The sequence below is a fragment of the Belonocnema kinseyi genome, chromosome 3, assembly GCF_010883055.1.
Source record: "Belonocnema kinseyi isolate 2016_QV_RU_SX_M_011 chromosome 3, B_treatae_v1, whole genome shotgun sequence".
Taxonomy (NCBI): domain Eukaryota; kingdom Metazoa; phylum Arthropoda; class Insecta; order Hymenoptera; family Cynipidae; genus Belonocnema; species Belonocnema kinseyi.
The window spans coordinates 149,195,707-149,212,047 of NC_046659.1; the positions used below are offsets into that span (position 1 = coordinate 149,195,707).

A 16,341-nucleotide genomic window follows, 5' to 3' on the forward strand; every position below is an offset into this window, starting at 1 on the left:
GTAAGTAGTGTTTTGTGCTTGGATGTCATTCTAGGAAAAACGAAGGTCAAAATAAACTTTTCATTCATTTACTGAAAATCTACAAAAAGATTAGCAATTCGCAGAGAGTGCTAGATTATGCCCGTATTACGTCAACAGAATGGGTAGAATCGCAACAAACTATATAAATTATTTTCTTCGCAATTATTAATAATTATTGTTTGATAATAATGCATGAAAGCCGTTTCGAGACATTGTTAAATTGAAATGCATATTTATAAACCATTTTTTTAAGTTCATAATATAAGCAGTTTGAATTTTCCCGCGAAGAATGACGTAATACATATGTATCCAATCTGTGCATTTGGCGAAAAAAGCCGCGAGCGGGCGCAATATTCAAATCTTATTAAGAAAGAAACATGTCTCTTATTCAATAAAAAAATCTTTCTTCGTGGAATATGTTAATGAGCACCTAAAGGATAAGAATATCTTTTTATCTCTTTTCATGTAAAATTCTCATTGCTAACTAATTTTATAGCAGGGTATAATTTACTTAATAGAATTCAAATTCTCCATCTAAATGTTGCCAACATTGGAACTCTACTAAATTTAAAATTATTTACTATAAAATTTAATTAATCTGGGGTTTCTCTTTATTATTTGAAAAAGTGTAGTTTCTTTTCATTAAATCCCTCTATGTTAAAAAAATCTGAATTACCTTACAATAAAAAACTACAATCCTTTTTTAGACATTCTTTCCTATTTTCAGTTGCTACGCTAAAAATAGGATTTTTGTTTTCATGTTATTTTTTATGGATAGAACAAAATATTCTGCAAGTCTTCGTTCAGGATTTTTTACGTATCTCGTAACTTTTGGCATTATATTTCAATTTTATTTTTTTAATGTAAATTTCAAAAATAAATAAAAAACGACTAGCTTCGTCAAAAGATGGTACAAAGAAATGTTGTTGGAGTTTGTAAACGCTGAAATTTCTCCACAAACTTTTCCTCATATTTTGCATCGTTCATTGACTCAAAATTTGCATTTTCGATATTATGCATAGTACTTTCGATTAATAAAACAAAAATGGCGAGTCCTATTGAAAAATGGTTGAAAAAATTTGGTAAGACTTTTCCAAACCGACAATTGCTCTTTAAAACTTTTCTTCTTACTTTGCATCGTTTTTCGACAACCTTTAATTATTTAACTAATCATTGGATTTAATTTGTTTTTCAACTATAAAATATATTAATCTCAAACGATAGAATTTTAAAAGATTTTAAAATAAAACTGAACCATTTTCAAGATTTCAATACATTTTTAAAATTATTTTTCCTTAAACTAATATTAGAGATCATAAAGGCTGAATGCTTCTTCTATATTCTAATTATTTTAGTACAAAAAAAAACATTTAATTTTAAACTTATCTATTTCTAAACTTTAAATCCTTTACATAATAAAACAAAGCAATTTTTAAAATAGCTGGAAAAAAAGAATCATATTTGTGAACCAACTTCATGCTACGAACCAAATTTATTAGCAGCGAACACTAACTTGTTAATTATTTTAATTATTATTAATATTAATTAATAACATATGATGATGTATTATATTTTAAAGGTATGAAGTTTGAAAAAAGAGGTATGAATAAAAATTCTGGAGTTTTAATGATTTTCCAGATCAAATGTCAAACTTTTAATTGTTAAACTTTTTCATTTGCAATTTAATACTGTTCAATTTCAAAGATTTAAAAATCAAATTGATTTACTTCTCATTACCAAATTTAGACAAGTACCACAAGACATTCATATTGCAATTAAAAAAAAATAAATAAATAAAAAAATGTTTAAAACATTTTTATTGAAAAATACGAATTTTCAATCAAATTCAACGACTCTCAACCAAAGAACTCAAATTTCCACTAAAAAAGATGAATTTTTATACAGAAAGATTAATTTTCTACACACAATTTTTTTCAACAAAAATCAAGATTTCTAGACCAAAAAATTAAATTTTCAACTAAAAAAGAATGTTTTAAAAAAAATTATTTTGCCAAGAAGTTTAATTTTCAACCTAATAAAATGAATTTTGCAACAAAAAGAATCATTTACTACCAAAAAAGAGAAATTTCTTATAAAATTTAAGACATCTCAACCAAAAAGTTGAAGTTTGAACTGAAAAAGATTAGTTTTTCAACAAAAATATTCATTCTATACCCAAAAAAACGAATTTTCAATCAAATTCGAAAATTCTTAACCGAAAAGTTGAATTTCTGACTAAAAAATATGAATTTATGTACAAAAAGATTCATTTTTTACTGAATTCACATGCATTTTGAATTCAATACATTTATTATTAATTAATTAATACAAAAAATTCTTAAACTTTAAAGATTTGCCCTTTAATACTCTTTTAAATTAAAGATTTACAAATGCAAATTAAAATTTTTTTATTTATTTTTTAAAGGTATTTAATATTGAGTGACTTTTTTAATATGTAACTCAGTTTTCAAGATTTACAATGGAAAATTCTTCAACTCTAAAGAATTCCAATTAAAAATTTAATCTGTACTATAGATTTTTTCAAATAGCCCAATTATGGATTGTTAAAATTAAAATTTATTCAATGTTCAAGATCTATCATTTAAAGTTATGTAATTTTAAACTTTTTCAAGATTAATTTGATTTTGAAGATTCACATTACAAAATTCATAAATTTTAAAGATTTGCATTTTAATACTCTTCAATTTTAAAAATTTGAAATTTGTTTAATTTTGAAGATGTATATTTTAAAGGTACGTAATTTTTATTTATTTTTGTGCGAAAAATTCTTTAATTTTAACAGTTTTCCATTTAATTCGCTTTAAATTTAAAGATTTAAAATTGAACTTTATTCAATTTTTTCAATTTTTTCTTTAAGATTATGTAATGTTGAGTAACTTTTTTAAATACGTAATATAGTTTTTAAGGTGTATAGAATGGAAAATTCTTCAGTTTTTAAAACTTTTAATACAGGACTCGCGAATATTTAATGTGCATTATCGATGTTTTCTTAATAGCGCAATTTTAAATGATTAAAATTTAAATTTATTTAATCTTCTTTGTTTATATTCTAAGTCTATATGTAATTTTGAACCAAATTTTTAAAATGTAATTGAATTTTAAAAATTTACAATGAAATGCTCTTGAGTTTTAATGATATTCAATTTATTACTCTTCTATTTTAAAAAGAAGACATCATAACTTATTGTCGCTCAAGATTGGTTTATTTGATTATTTAATTTCGAGTTTGGCTAATACTTAATAAATTCGACATTTATGTACATTTAATAAATAAACATGGATTAATGCCTTTAGAATTTCTTATCATTAGTTATTTAATTAACTTTTAATTATATTTTAAATAATTAAAATAATAATTTGCATATTATAAAATAAAATAATTTCCTATTAAAATCAAGACTAAGCTTCCTATTAAAAAGTGTTTAATACAAATATTTCATCATTTTTCACGAATAAAATAAAAAGTATACATCCCATACAAAAATGATTAATAACAGATTTGTACCTCTTTTTTATTAAACAGCTTTCGAATATTTATTTTTTTCGTAGCTTGTGTTGCTTACCTGAAAATCTACTTTGCTTATTTTTAATGTAGTTTTTTTCACGGATAAAACAAAAACTACGCATTATATCGAAAAGTAAGTAATAACAATTTTGTTGATCATTTTTGGAGCACAATTGTTGTTTGTCCATCTTTCTTCCTATTTTGGATAGTTTTATGAAAAAATGGAATTTTTTATTTTTTATTATTTCTTGTGCGTTCAAAATTAGAATTTTTGATTTTTCGATAAAATTCAAAAAGTTGTTATCATAATCTTGTAGAGCTTTCAAAAAACAATAATCTCGGATATGTAAATATTCTAAAACGGTTAATCACTTATTTTTCGTGACTAATTACAAAAAGTATTACGAGTGATTGGGAAAAGATTCGCAGATCACTCACAATCTTACCCGACAAATCTGGGAACTAGGAAGTAGATTCGCCTGCACGTGGCCCACACGTGCGCGCGCATGTGTGTGTCGAGTTCGTCTGAAAAGTGACTAGAAGTTTTATAAAACGGATATTTCGACTCAATGGGTGCGCCTGCTTACGCACTCTTGGCTTATTTTTAGAAACTGGTTAGTCAGCAGTTTTTCGAGGGTTTGAATCCTCTCAGTTGCAAATTTTTAAATTAATATGAATTAAAAAGCACAAATAAAATTTTTCCTTATTATATTTAAAAGTATGAAATTTTCAGGAACTGCTTGTAGAAAATTCGAACTTCGTAAAAATCTTCCAAATTTATCCATTTATTTCTCATGGAAATAAAGATTTAATGTTTCATTTTATATCTCGTTTTCGAGACGTGAATACAGCTTGTAACTTTTTTGCGGGTCAATTTTTTCCGTATATGATGAAAAACCGGGTTTACCCGAGAAAAATTTTGAAAACAAATTAATCATGGAGAATTTTGAATTTTAAATATCCAAAACTGACGAATTTTAAATCGAAAGTCATTAATATTGAATTTTAAGTTGCTAATCTTTAAAATTAACTAATAAAAAATATATTAAAATTACATTTCTTCAAAAAATAAGTTCTAATCATGAAATAATTTGAAATTATATATTTTTTTAATTCAACAATTTTCAAGTAAAATTCTTCAAAATTATACAAATTTGAATTGTTGATTTTGATAATTCAAGATTTCTCAATTAAAATATTGAGTACGATTAGAGGTTATACAATTTTTATGTTTATCAATTGAAAATCATGCGGGTTTGTAAATCTTCAAAATCAAGGTGATCAATTGAAGTGTATTAAATTGCAAATGTTTAAAATTCAAGAATTGATAATTGTAGATCTTTAAAATTGAACTACATGTTGAAATAAATGTTCAAAGTGACATACATTTAATTTCAATAATGCACAATAAATATTGAAGAGTCCCTAATTGAAAGTCTTAAAAATTATCAAGAATTTTCCTTTGTAAATCTTCTAAACTGAATTACATATTTTAGAAGAATCTTTCAAATTTACATACTTTTAAAATTTTAATAAATTTAAACTTTCAAATTTGAAGAGTATTAAATTGCAAATTATGTATATATGTGCGTATCTATGTATGTTTTTAATCTCTCCCTTTTACAGGTTTGAGGGCCTCCGCTCCCTGTACATATATTTAGAATTCCATCCTTAGTCTAACTTAACTACTACTTATATTCTACTCTTTCGCATTACGCAGGATAAACAATAGTAACAGTAGTGATATTAATTCCTAAAACGAGCGAGTTTCCAGGGCTTCCGTTTCCTCTTACCATAAAAAAATGCATTTTCCACGATATTAAAAACAATTTTCGTTTTTTACTGTCCCTTTTCAGGATCACCCGTTTGGCTCCGCCCTACTCCCTTGCTTTCCCTTACTTCATCCAATTTCTTCATCCACATCACTCCCTGTCCACTACCATCCAAGATCCATCTTACACACTCATCCACACTCAACTGTCCCTCTTCCTCTTATGTATATCTCTCTAATACATGTGCCCATGACTCCATTTCGTATCCACATACTCTGCACAAATTATCTTCTCCATTCATCCAATATCTGCATGCTCTCACTCCTTCTCCCATTCTGAACCGTACAACCCTACTCCATTTTTCTTCCTTTTTTATTTTTTGCAGATATTCTGGTTCCGTCAACCCTTTGACCATCATATACCATCTACTGTACCTCGAATCTATAATCTTTGACCAGCTCTGTTCTCCTTGTTTAACCAATAGCTCTAACTCTATGTCTTGCCAATCCATAACCCCTTCCCGAATATTACACATCCTTCTCATTTTTCTCCTTTCTTGCTCCTATTTTGAATTTTCCACATTACCTCTCGCTTCATTGTTCCGAATTTCGCCGAAACATGTCTGTGCAATTTTACTTCTCCCTTCCCTTTTCAACTTCTCTTCAAATCTCCATGCTCTCTTAATTTGTCCAGTAACCATATTTTCTCTTCCTAACTCTTCTTTTAACATATATCCTGGGCAACTCCAGTTAACCCCCATCACCCACCTCAGAAACTGCTCATGGATACTCTCTACTTTCCTATGTTCCATCCATCCCCAGATCTCCACACCATAACACAACACCGCCCACACCAACGCATCAAACAACCAGACCCTCATTCTCCAAACGTTCTTGAACCTTCTCTTTCCTATACTCCATACTAGGCCCATTACTTTACTCGCACATTCAATTCTTTTCCTCACCTGCAGCTCGTTTCCCCCTTCTGCCTCAAACCAAAAACCTAGGTAACAGAACTCCTCCACAATTTCCACTTTTTGTCCGTACATCTTCCACACGTAATTTATTTTGCTCTTTCTATTTCTGGAACACATCACCTTTGTCTTATCTACGTTCACCGTCAGCTCTTTTGTTCCCACATACTCTTCGAAGATTCTCATCATTAGGTTTGTCCCCTTCTCATCATCTGCTAATAGAACTACATCATCCGCGTATGCTAGAGAGTATAGTTTTTTATTACCCAAAACCGTTCCTCCTTTCCCTTTCTCCTTTAGCTTCTCCTCTAAATCTGCCAATAGGATACTAATTAGTAACGGACTCAAAGGGCACCCTTGCCTTAGACCTCGGCTTGTCCAGAAAACCTGCCCTTTTTTCTTTCCTATTTTCACCCTAATCCTGGTTTCAGTAAAAATTTCCTTTATCCTCTTCACTAACTTTTCCTCTACACCCCTCTCTTTCATTGCCTGCCAAAGTACTTTTCTATTCACTGAGTCAAACGCTGCTTTGAAATCTACGAACAAAGCGACTAGTCTCCCTTTCTCTCTCCCCAAATTTCTATTTACTAAATATTTAAGTACGTAGATGTTGTCTATAGTTCTTATTCCTTTTCTAAATCCCGTCTGATTATGTGGGATACTTTCTTTTTGTTCTACCTAACTCTCCAACCTATTTCTTAAGATTTCTGCATATATTTTATAGCCGACTGACATAAGAGTGATCCTTCTGTATTCCTCTAACTTCTTCCCTTCCCCTTTCTTGACAAGCGGTACCACCAGTCCCGTCGTCCACTCTTACGGCCAACCTTCCCCTTTCCATACCTTGCTGCAGATCTTCCACATCCCATCCCTAATCCCTTCTCCTCCAAACTTCATCACTTCGTTCTCCATCCCATCTTCTCCTGTCGCCTTGTTTCTTCTTAACCTATTTATTGGCTCATCCACTTCTTCTCTTGTTATCTCGTTCCCTTCCTCCATTTCTCCTTGGACTATCCTACACTTTTCCCCTTTGATCTTATTTTGCTGTCCCCCTAATAGAACCTTAAAATAATCCGTCCATTCCTCCATTTCTATTTCTTCGTTAACGCCCTTCCTTTCCCCTCTGTCCCTATTTATCACATCCCACACCCTACCTTCTTTGATCGCATTTTCTACCTCTGCTTTATATTCTTCCTTTCCCCTTTGTCTTTTTATTTCCAGCATCTTCTCATGTTCTTTTTTCCTCCTGTTATACTCCTCCTCCTCCATTTCCCCTCTTCTCCATTTGCTCACACACTCTTTTATTTTCTCTTTACTCTCCCAGCATTCCTCGTGCCAACAGCCTCTCTTTCCCCCTACTCTTTCTTCATTAATACATAGCTCATCCTCTATCTTTGCAATGGACTCCTTCAACCTTTCAATTAACGAGTCTATTCCCTCCTCTTTTTCATACCTAACCTTCTCCTTTTCCATATTTTGTTGAAACTCTTTTAATTTATCTACCCCCCAGATTCCCATTTTCGTGTTTCGTTCGCACCCTTTTTCCTTTCTCCCTCTGCCGCGCTTACTGACGCCTCTTCTTAGTGTAACTATTACCGGGAAGTGCTCGGACCCTATCTCATTCCCTACCTTCATACTCCCTATCATATGCCGCATTCTTTCTTCAGCCAAGATGTAGTCTATTACTGTTGCTCCCTTTCCTATGAATGTGATCTCCCCTTCCTTATCTCCTTTCATATTGCCATTGCATATAAACCATCCTGTTTCTCCTATCATGTCTAGAAACTTCCTCCCCTCCCTGTCCGTCTCTCTATGTTTGGAGTTCCTTATAAATGCCTCCTTTTCTTCATCCCATAACCCTCCCCATTGTTCGCCAGTCCATGCATTTAAGTCCCCTCCTATTAAAACCAATTCTTCCTTCTTTTCCTCTATCCACCTCCTTATTACTCTCCAGTCTTCCTCTTTCCCTCTTCTTTTGTATACACACACCACTGCTATTTCTACTTTCCCAATTATAATTTTTCTTATCATTGTTCCATCCTTTTCCTCCATGTTCCCACCTTTTCTCCCTTTTACTGCTAATTCTTTTTTCACCCCTGACACCATGCCGCCCATCCCTCTACCTTTAACGTGTTCCTTTCTTGCTTCTTGCATTGTCCACACATAACCTTTCGGTAACAGCTTTTTTATTTCCTTCTAGTCCTTTTCATCTGCCCAAGTTTCACTCATCATAATCACACCTCACTTTTCTAATACCTCCTAAAATCCTTTATTCTTTTTCTTCAAACCTGACACATTCCAGAAAGCTATTTTCATGTTTCTCTCTTCCCCTCCCTCTTCTTTCCTCTTCACTTTGTTTCCCCTTTGCTGTTTGGAAACCCCTCTAATTTATTTCTAGACTCTGTTTCGTCTCCCTTCCCCCTACCTTTCTCAAGACTATTTCCTTTTTTCCCTAATTCTTCTAATTCTTCATCCCAGCAGCATTCCTCTCCATTTATCCATAACCTATCTCTCCCTATCCACACCATATGGCCCCTTTTCCTCTCTACCCAAGCCCTCTGCTCTATTTGCTATCTCCTTTTTCTCTCCCTCCATGTCAGATCTTCTTCAATTCTTTCCCTTCTTCCTCTCAATAATTTTTTTCTCTCCATAATTTTCTTTTTCTCCTCCTCACTCCCTACTTTTACTAGAAACATTCCTTCTTTTCCTTCCTTTGTCCCTCCTATTCTCTTAACGCCTTCTACCCTTACCTGCACTCTAATATCTCGAAAAAGATTTGTTATTTCCACTTCTCCTGTTTCAATCTCCACTTTTAATCTCTTGAATACTATGTTATTTTTCCTCTTTGCCCTTTCTTCCCCTTCTAATCTTCTTTCGATCTCACTGAGTCTTTTCTTCAATCTTTCATTCTCACTTCGGACGTTCTTTTCATTCCCTTGAACTATTTCCTCATTTTCTGTTTTTCCCCCATATGCTCATTCCTAATTTCTAGACTGGATACCCGCTCTTCCAACTGTTTTATTTCTTTAGATCTCGGTTCGTCAACCTTTCTCTGTCTATTCTCAATGCTCTCTAGCTTACCCCAAACCTTGTCTTTCTCCTCCTTCCAACGTTTATCCCATTCTTCCCATTTTTCTCTGACCTTTTTCGCTTCCCCCCTTACATCGTTTCCCTGCCTATTCATATCCCTATTCATGTCATCCAATCTCTTTCTTGTTTCCTCTCTAAACCCTTTAATGAGAGCTTCCAATTTTTCAAACATCCCCTCATCCCCCCTATCTCTCTCTGGTGTTTTCTTTTTCATTCTAACTCTCTTGTTCTCCTGATCCCATTCTACTTCATCTTCCCCAGCCACTCTTTTCCTTTTTTCCTCCCCTTCACTGCTATTCGCGCTCGCCATTTTTTGCCATTTGTCCAGACTTCTGTTCGAACCCACGTTGCTTAGCTTGTTAAGGCGCTGTAAATTTGAGGGCCTTCCCTGTTGCTTGCCCATACCTGAGTCCGCTACCCTCCCCACCCGGTTCGACTTCACGGCACTTTCATCACCGCTGCTGTCACTGCGATCAACGTCACCCATCCCCCCTCTTTCAATGCTTTCAGTAACGTCAGCTGTTGCAGCCACTACGGTTTTCGGCTCTGTGCGATCGTCCAGTAACTGTGACGTGACGTTTCCCGCCTTTATTTCCTACCTCTTGCCCCCTGACCAAGCAACTATTTTTTCACTCCTAACCTCAAAAATTTCACACGTTCCAAATTTTCACTTCAAACCACTCACTTGCACCCTTCACACCTTTGCCTTAACTCATCCTTCTTTCTTTACACTCGATCTCCACACTTTCTGCCTTTTCTGCATCCACTCACACTTATTGCCTTCACCAAGGCCAAAAATACACCCCTTGATAAAAAGAGTTCTTTCGCGATCGGTACCAGAAACGGAAGCCCAAAATTGCAAAGTATTAAAATTCAGGAATTTTTCGTTGCGTCTTAAATTGAAAATCTTAAAATATGCAGGATTCTCGATTTCAAAATTAAAAATTGTGAATTACATGTTCAAAAATTTCTCAAAATTACATTAGTTTAAAATATATATTTCAAAAATTTAATAAATTTTAATTTCAAAATTAAAGATTTTTAAATTGCAAGTATTTAAAATTAAAGAATAGGTCATTGAAAATCTTCAGAACTGAATTAAAGATTTTTAAAAAAAAGTTACTGAAAATTACGTTTATTTAAAATATAAATCATACAAATTAAATAAGTTTCAAATCTTCGAAAATAAATCACACATTTAAAAAAATGTTTTAAATTACCTACCTTTTAAACATAAATTTTGAAAATAAAGTAAATTTATATACCAACCATTAAAAATGTAACTATTTAAACAACAAAAATTTGTTAATACACATTAAATATTGAACAGTCAATCTTCAAAACTTTCAATTGAAAGTATTTAAAAATTGAAAATATTTACCCTGCAAATCTTTAAGATTCGAGAATTTAAATTGTAAGTCTTTAAAATTGTAAAACTTTGAATTGTAAATCTAAAAAATTGAAGAATGTTCCATTTTTAAAAATTTAAATTTTTAAATTTTCGAGTATAAAAATAGAATGCATAATTATATTGTTAAGTTATTTTAATTAATTATTATTATTAGAAATATTTTAAATATCATAAAAGTTTAGTGACTTTTCGCTGTTTTAAATCATTATACACTGACAATTAAAAGAAAATTATCTCTCTGATCAGCTTTGAGCTTCAAACTTTCAATATTATATTATTTAAAACTGGAATCGTTCAAAATTTTAAAAATCTTTAATTAAAAGCATGTATCGAAACTTTAAAAATGGTCTCGTTTAATTTTTAAACCTTTCAAAATTGTATCGTTTGAAAATAATTTGATAGAAATTGTAGTACTTATCATTTAAAACTGAAAATTAATCAATGTTACACCTACAAATGAATCATTTTAAAATTTAGAACGTTTCGAGTTGAAAATTTTATATGAATTCCAAACAGCTATAAATAAGGACTCTTACCAGAAAGTTAATATTTACTTAAGAAAAAATAAAGCCTTGATCGCAAAGTACTGACAATCTTTTGAAGACAATAAATCTGTTACAGTGAATTTTGTCACTCCTTATTATCTACTTTTATTTGCATGAAGACAATCGGATAGACGTGGAACATGACATACGCAGAAAAAATATTTCCACACAGAGAATTAGTTCCTGCAAAATTAAAAGTTCTTGATAGATAACAGTACCTTTACAAGAAAAAAGAGATTACAGGGAAATCATCAGGTAACTAAAATTAATTTTAATTGATAGCAGATCTACAATGCTGCTTAATTAAAATCCAATTAGTATGGTCTGTAACCAAGTGGACAAAAAAATAAAGGGCGTCCTAGAAATGTCTTTAGGACATCCCTAAGATATATTTAGAAATAAGTCTTTTTGACATCCTAGGAATGCTCTTACTACGTCTAAAGTCAGTAAAAAAGAAATCCTGAGTACGTCCTATGTCTTTAAAATGTCTTCATGTCATCTTTAGAACATTAGGCGCCTTAGAGACCAAATGGACAAAAAATTAAGGAGGCCCTAGAAATGTCTTTGGGACATCCCTAATATATCTTTTGGAATATGTCTTTTGAACATCCTGGGGATGTTCTTCAAACGTAGAGTGTCAGTACGCAAGGTGTCATGAGTAGGTCCTATGCCTTTAGGACATCTTTAGGACATTAGATGTCTTAGAGACCCAGTGGGCAAAAAAGTTAGTGGTGCCCTAGAGACATCCTTGGGACATCCCTGGGACGTCTTTTATAATATGTCTTCCAGACATCCTAGGTATGTTTTTAAAACGTCTAATGTCGGTACAAAAGATTACCTAAGTATGTCCTATGTCTTTGAGACGTCTTTGTTCCATATTTAAGATATTAGACGCTTTAGAGACTAAGTGGACAAAAAACTTAAGGACCGCCGAAAAATGTATTTGGGACATCTCTAATATATCTTTTGGAATATGTCTTTTGGACATCCTGGGGATGTTCTTCAAACGTATAGTGTCAGTACGCAAGGTGTCATGAGTAGGTCCTATGCCTTTAGGACATCTTTAGGACATTAGATGTCTTAGAGACCCAGTGGGCAAAAAAGTTAGTGGTGCCCTAGAGACATCCTTGGGACATCCCTGGGACGTCTTTTATAATATGTCTTCCAGACATCCTAGGTATGTTTTTAAAACGTCTAATGTCGGTACAAAAGATTTCCTAAGTACGTCCTATGTCTTTGAGACGTCTTTGTTCCATATTTAAGACATTAGACGCGTTAGAGACTAAGTGGACAAAAAACTTAAGGACCGCCGAAAAATGTATTTGAGACATCTCTAATATATCTTTTGGAATATGTCTTTTGGACATCCTGGGGATGTTCTTAAAACGTATAGTGTCAGTACGCAAGGTGTCATGAGTAGGTCCTATGCCTTTAGGACATCTTTAGGACATTAGATGTCTTAGAGACCCAGTGGGCAAAAAAGTTAGTGGTGCCCTAGAGACATCCTTGGGACATCACTGGGACGTCTTTTATAATATGTCTTCCAGACATCCTAGGTATGTTTTTAAAACGTCTAGTGTCGGTACAAAAGATTACCTAAGTATGTCCTATGTCTTTGAGACGTCTTTGTTCCATATTTAAGACATTAGACGCCTTATAGACTAAGTGGACAAAAAACTTAAGGACGCCGAAAAATGTATTTGGGACATCCCTAATATATCTTTTGGAATATGTCTTTTGGACATCTTGGGGATGCTCTTAAGACTTATAGTGTCAGTAAGCAAGATATCCTGAGAAGGCCGTATGTCTCTAGGACATCTTTAGGATATGAGACATCTTAGAGACCCAGTGGGCAAAAAAAGGGTATCCTAGGGGCGTCTTTGGGGCATCCCTAATACGTCTTTTAGACATTCGATGGGAGCTTTTAAAAGGTCTAATGTCAGAACTAAAGATGACCCGAGACCATATTAGATGGCTTAGAGACGTTGATTAAACTGACATTGGACGTTCTAGGGATGTTCATAGTTTTGTATCTAAATTTAAAAATTGTATCTGTTCGATAAAATTACAGATATTTTAAGAATGTATTAAAACGGGAAAAACGAAAACTTGGCAAGATTATTGTCAGAATTTCTCTTAACAATTAACTGTAAAATACAAATCAAATATTATTTTTTAAATATCAACCCCATAAGTCTGTTTTATAGGATCTCAAACAGCAAATAAGTGAAAAATAAATTTTCTTAATTTTTGGCCCTAATTATGATTATTTTTCAGTTTTTTAAATGAAAATACTGATAATTATATGTTTGCATAAAGTGTTCAAACTATTTATTATTGTTTTTAACAATTTTCTCTTAAAATAAAGATAGGAAGTCGCAGTTGTATCAAAAAAATGTTGGGTAAAATTTCTGATTACAGATAGGTGACATTTAATTAATGTTAACAAACATTATTGATAAAACAATTTTTTTAAAAATAATATCCCCTTTTAGTCATTCTATAAATTGTAGTAGATAGCTGCAGTTTTTTCTGATATTTTTTACTTTTTATCCACTTTTCAATTATAGTATAGTAATAACTAATGCAAGTTAATTAAATTTAATTGTCAAATACTTTATTATTTGTTATGACTATCTTCTCTTAGATAATCACTAGAAATTTCCGGTTTTTTATGAAGTCTTTAAATTTGGTTTGCCTTTTTAGTAGTAAACAAATAATAAATAAATATTAGAGAGAATCATATTTTAAACAATCTCTTTTGTTTTTTTAATAACATTTTTCTGAAATAAAACAGACATTTAAAATATTCCTTCAAGTTTCCATATGGATCATATTAAATGTAAATTTTCCGTTAGGAATTTATTAAGAGTCTTTTTGTTAGAATAAATATTAATATTTATTATTTGTTCCTGATATGCATTACTTATTAACTCACTTAGCAAAAATTCGAAGACAAAAATTAAAATCTTTATGAACAACGATAAATTATTATCATTTGTGTTTACTTGCATGAATTTTTTCTGTACTTAGTAAGTCAAAAGTTGACAAAAAGTGGAAAATTTTAGAAAATACCCCAACTATCTAGCATTATACTTAGTGGGGCGAACATCAAGATATTATTTATTAAAACTTTTTTTTAGGTGAATATCATTGTTCGAACTCGTCCACCTTTCAGAAATCTATCAAATGTTACCCGAACCAGATATTCATCTTGTGTATTTGAACAAATATAAGTCGATTTTTTATAAACCAAAAATACCAATTTGAAAAAAAATTAATTTTGTAAAAAAAAATTAAATTTTTAACTTATAAACAAATATATAAACTAAATGGATCGATTTTCAGCCAAGAAGCTTGTTTAATTTTCTATCAATAAAGAAGACATTTTCACAAAATACGTTAACGAAAAATATTATTTTTCAACAAAAAACTTTATTGTGTACCATATAGTTGAATTTTCATAACAATAGTTTTATTTTGATTTAAACAGTTAAATTTTCGACCACAAATATGAATAAAAAAAAATAATTTTTAGAAACACAGTTTCGTTTTGTAAAATTGTTCAAGTTTAAAAAAAAATAGTTTAATTTTTAACCAAAAGAGATGACTTTAACCAAATAGTTAAACTTTTGGCAATATAATTAAAATCTCGAACAAATATTTTAAATTTGTACTAAATAAGTGAATTTTTAACAAGGTAATAAAATCTTTAACAAAATGATGAATTTTCACCCAAAAAGAATACTTTTCTCCTCAAATTGACGAACAAAACATGAATTTTCAAATTATTAAAAATAAATTTAAAACTAAAGAAATAAATCTTTAACAAAATAAATTAATATTGAAAAAATATTTTAAGTTTAAATCAAGTAGTTTCATTTTTGACGTAAATAGATGTTTTTAATAAAATAGTTGGATTTTCACCAATATAAATGAAATTTAACAAATATTAGAATTTTCATCAAATAACTGAATTTGTAATGAGCAACTTTCATTTTCTGCTAAATGACGAATTTTTAACAAAGTAATCGAATTTTCAACCAAAATTATGAATTTTCATTTTAAAAAAAAATTAATTTTCCACTGAAGCTAACGAATTAAAAAAAATCATGAAATCTCAAATTATAAAGAATAGATTTTCAATCAAAGAGATCGATCTTCAACAAAATAATTTAACGTGTAAGAAAGTAGTTCCAGTTACAATCAAGTAGTTGCATTTTTGACAAAGAAAAAGTCTGTAACATAACAGTCCAATTTTCGAAAATTTAGTTAAAACTTCAAATCTACTGAAATTCACGAACTTTAAAGAGAAATCATAAGCTTTCAAATTATAAAGAATAAACTTTCAACTAAGGAAATAAATCTTCAACCAAATAAATTACTGTTGAAAAATATTTCAAGTTTCAATCAGGTTGTTTTATTTTTAATGGAAATTGATAACTTTGTTTAATAATATTCGTTTATCAACAATATAGTTAAATTTTCACCAAATAACTGAATTTTTAATGAGCAAGTTTAATTTTCTGCCAAATGACGAATTTTTACCAAAGTAATTGAATTTTCAACCAAAATGATCAATTTTCTTAAAAAAGGATTAATTCCATACTCAAATTCACAAATTAAAAGAAAATCAAAAAGCAACATGAATTTTCAAATAATAAAAAATCAATTTTCAACCAAAAAGATAAATCTTTATGCAAATAAATTAAATTTCAATAAAGTTTTAATAAGATAGTTGAATTTTCGACAAGTTAATTAAAATTTCAACAAAATATTTCATTTTTCACCAAATAACTGAATTTTTAATCAGGAAGTGTTATTCTCTGCCAAATAATGAATTTTTAACAAAGTAATCTTATCTTCAACAAAAGAATTAATTTAAAAAAAGTAGTTTAAATTTTAGCAAAGTAGCTAACAGTAGAATTTTTAACTCTCCGAAGAATATATAGTGTAAATATAATAGTAGACTTCCGAATTAAAAACAGTTAGACTTTTTTATT

The 16,341-nt window shown here is 30.5% G+C and overlaps 1 protein-coding gene across 3 annotated transcripts in view; it reads left to right on the forward strand.

Annotated features, from left to right (window-relative positions):
- Positions 1 to 11,493: 11,493 nt before the first annotated feature.
- LOC117168774 (2-hydroxyacylsphingosine 1-beta-galactosyltransferase-like) overlaps positions 11,494 to 16,341 on the forward strand; it is a 48,289-nt gene continuing 43,441 nt past the window's right edge. For all 3 annotated transcript variants that reach the window (XM_033354553.1, XM_033354552.1, XM_033354554.1), the window contains exon 1: positions 11,494 to 11,593. The gene's annotated coding sequence lies outside the window, so the exon portion shown is untranslated. The remainder of the gene's footprint in view (positions 11,594 to 16,341) is intronic.